General features: G+C 48.9%; 1 non-coding gene and 2 pseudogenes across 1 annotated transcript; all 3 read right to left on the bottom strand.

Annotated features, from left to right (window-relative positions):
* LOC149578937 (25S ribosomal RNA) overlaps positions 1-562 on the bottom strand; it is a 2,903-nt pseudogene extending 2,341 nt beyond the window's left edge.
* A 224-nt stretch (positions 563-786) lies between these two features.
* On the bottom strand, positions 787-940 carry LOC149578936 (5.8S ribosomal RNA). The gene has a single exon (XR_016358135.1). It is a non-coding gene; the product is annotated as a 5.8S ribosomal RNA (ribosomal RNA).
* Positions 941-1,625: 685 nt separating this feature from the next.
* Positions 1,626-2,513, bottom strand: LOC149578935 (18S ribosomal RNA; annotated as a pseudogene; the record flags this gene model as incomplete).
* Between the last annotated feature and the right edge of the window lie 1,280 nt (positions 2,514-3,793).

Genomic DNA, 3,793 nt, shown 5'->3' with positions numbered 1-3,793 from the left:
TTGAGAATAGGTCAAGGGCGTTACACCCTCGATGCCTCTAATCATTTGCTTTACCCGATAAAACTCGCACGTGAGCTCTAGCTATCTTGAGGGAAACTTTGGAGGAAACCAGCTACTAGACGGTTCGATTAGTCTTTCTCCCCTATACCCATGTCAAACAAATGATTTGCACATCAGTATCACTGCGGGCCTCCACCAGAGTTTCCTCTGGCTTCTCCCTACTCAGGCATAGTTCACCATCTTTTAGCCTTGGACAGAATTTACCACCCGATTAGGGCTGCATTCCCAAACAACCTGACTCATCGATAGCACCTCGTGGTGCGACAGGGCCTGGGCCTGATGGGGCTCTCACCCTCTCTAGCACCCCCTTCTAGGGGACTTGGGCCTGGTCTATCGCTGAGGACACTTCTACAGACTACAATTCGATAGGCGCGACCATCAATTTTCATGCTGGCCTTTTCCCAATTTGCTCGCCATTACTAGGGGAATCCTAGTAAGTTTCTTTTCCTCTGCTTATTGATATGCTTAAACTCAGTAGGTACTCACACTTGACTTGGGGATGTGGTAGAGATGCAACAATGCCCACACTGCGGTGGGCCGCTGAGCCCAAAATAAAGTTCCTCGCGAGGAATCGTTCAATCGGCGCAAACCAACGTCGGCCTTTGCAAGCCACCGCTCGTCGCGACGGATCGACGGACCTCGTACTCATTTCAGCCAACCGCATGCCACTCGCAGACGCGGATGACCATCTCTGCTCATTGCTGGGGAGGGAAAAATTTTGTAGTGTGACGCCCAAGTAGACGTGCCCTTGGCTAAGGCCTTGGGCGCATCTTGCGTTCAAAGACTTGATGATTCAAAGGATTTTGCAATTCACACTAAGTATCGCATTTCGCTACATTCTTCATCATGGTGAGAGCTGAGATATCCATTGCCGAGAGTCATTATTTTGTTTTGTTTTTGTCCTTCGGCGACCCAAGCGTGCAAGGCGCTAGCTCACGCTTCATTCTTTGGATTTCTAAGGTGTGCGATGCACCCGTGTGTTGGGTGTTGACACATCCTGAACCCCGAGGACCCAATGGGTGTGATGAGGAACGTTGTGGTATGTCCCCGCCCCATCACCTCGTAAAGGTGGGAGGTGACGCATGGGAGTGCACCCATCCTAAACATGCGAGTGCACCCATCCTAAACATAGAATGCTTTGAGTGACGATTCAACACACCTGGGCAAGGCAACAAGGGGTTGCAGCAGTCCTGACTTGCCACCGTCGAAATTACGGATCCCTGGCACAGTGCTGTGCACGCGATCGAACCATGAAATCTCAACGGGGGATGAGGCTCGGACCCACTCTAAATTGCAACTGAGCAGAGACCTCTCACTCCAACGTGGACATCGTTCAAAGGCACCGATCCTAATCTAGATTGCATCTGAGTCTCTTCTTCGCCCCACGGGGAATCCACACTTTTGATCATGAGCATTCGATGTGACCCTCGACCTCAACGGTGCTGGACCCGTAGCTTGGCCGTCCAGCACATCGCTATAGGGCCGAGTGTCTGCATGTCGCCGAGATTTCGGGGGCGAGGAGGAGGCCAGCTCCATCCCCTACACAATTCAGGGTCTCGAACCGATAATGATCCTACTGCAGGTTCACCTATAGTAACCTTGTTACGACTTCTCCTTCCTCTAAATGATAAGGTTCAGTGAACTCGCGATGTCACCGACAGGAACTACCATCGTCGCCGTGATCTGAACACTTCACCGAATCATTCAATCGGTAGGAGCGATCCAGCCAATTAAGGCCAGGAACATGCCATCGGCAGAAGGGACGTGAGGGCCAGTGCACACCCGGAAGGCGGACCGACCGTGACGACCCAAGGTCCAACTGCGAGCTTTTTAACTACAACAACTTAAATATATGCTATTGGAGCTGGAATTACCATAGCTGCTGGCACCAGACTTGCCCTCCAATGGATCCTTGTTAAGGGATTTAGATTGTACTCATTCTAATTACCAAACTCGATGAGCCCAGTATTGTTATTTATTGTCACTACCTCCCCATGTCAGGATTGGGTAATTTGCATGCCTGCTGCCTTCCTTGGATGTGGTAGCCATTTCTCAGGCTCCCTCTCCAGAATCGAACCCTAATTCTCTGTCACCCATAACCACCATGGTAGGCCTCTATCCTACCATCGAAAGTTGATAGGGAAAAAATTTGAATGAAACGTCACTAGCACAAAGGCCGTGCGATCCGTCGAGTTATCATGAATCACCAGAATAGCGGGCGAGCCTACGTCAGCCTTTTATCTAATAAATGCATCCCTTTCAAGAGTCAGGATTTGGTGCACATATTAGCTCTAGAATTACTACGGTTATCCGAGTAGCAAAGTACCATCAAAGAAACTATAACTGATTTAATGAGCCATCCGCAGTTTCACAGTCTAAAATAGTTCATACTTAGACATGCATGGCTTAATCTTTGAGACAAGCATATGACTACTAGCAGGATCGACCAGGTAGCTTCTAAAAATGAGGGGACCCCCAAGACCTACTATAGCCAAGGGATGCCCGCCGCAATGGGAAACCAAAATTTACATTCGCTCCGTCATGCATCCAAACATAATCTACTGCACAAGCAACAAGAATGACGTTCACAGAACATGCAGGACTCACAATGCTCAAAGATTTCACAAAAGAGGAAAGTGTCCCATCGTCGACCAGAGAGGGCCGAATAGGGAGCCTCAGTTTACAGGCACCTAGGAAGAACATCCTGTATGGAATCCTTTACCCTCGAACTCACTGTCGCCACTACTCAGAAAGAAGCCTCGAGTTTGTACGAGATGGCACTGTGCACGTAGCCACCTCAATTGTAAGGCCACTCAGAGACATCCATTTCCCAGGCATATGCCTCCTACACACCTATTGAGGTGCACCTGCATAGACAAAATCCTTTTTGATAACAACAAATGTTTTCCCAAGATGAAGAGTTGGTTTTTGAAGTGCCAACGAAGACCACTGTGCTGAAGGGTGAAGGGCCGTGTGAGTTGAAAACATGGTTGGTTATGCGATTGGCAGGGGCATCACTGTGCACGCGACCACCTCAATTATAAGGCCACTCAAGGGCATCATGTATAACACCCCCTCCGCACATTTATAGGTGATGAGAGCCCACCCGCATACACAAACATGTCTGACCTCTGGATAATATCTCCTTTCCTAGGACAGCCTCGCTAACCGTTCCCCGTGACACGTGATCTGCCAATGCAGGTATAGAAAAGTTCCTACAGGTGAACACTCACACTATTGTTGTTGAACAAGCTTCAATCTCATGCACATGCGCATACCGAAGAACTTCACTATGAGGGAACCACCTGCGAGCACCCACCTGCGAGCTTGAGAAGAACATCTCATATGAAACCCATTCCCCCAAAATGCTTGAATCACAAATGCTCACAACAGAGTCGTAATCCAAAGATGTACACCACGCACACGACCGAGTAAGGACACTCAAAGACATCCATTTCCCAGGCATATGCCCCCTACATGCTTTTTGGTGCACCCCGTACAAATGGCCATACTTCAACAAGCCCTCCCATAATTTTGCATCTAAAGAGAGATGAAATGCCGTGGGCTTTTTGTCCACACAATGCAAACATTGAATGCTCTCTTTAGGGGGGAGCTGAAGAAGAGTATCTCCCGCAGAACCCATGAGCCACAGCCGTTTGGATCGCATAGGGCAGGACAGGGCATGGAGATTTTCGGCATCCAAACAAAAATTATCGGTAATACTCTATGCTTC

Source organism: Cupressus sempervirens, chromosome 1 (genome assembly GCF_028749045.1).
Source record: "Cupressus sempervirens isolate cs-2001-9-10 chromosome 1, ASM2874904v1, whole genome shotgun sequence".
In the NCBI taxonomy this organism is placed as follows: Eukaryota; Viridiplantae; Streptophyta; class Pinopsida; order Cupressales; family Cupressaceae; genus Cupressus; species Cupressus sempervirens.
Note: the sequence above shows the minus strand (reverse complement) of the source record. Positions and strands in the feature narration are given on the sequence as shown.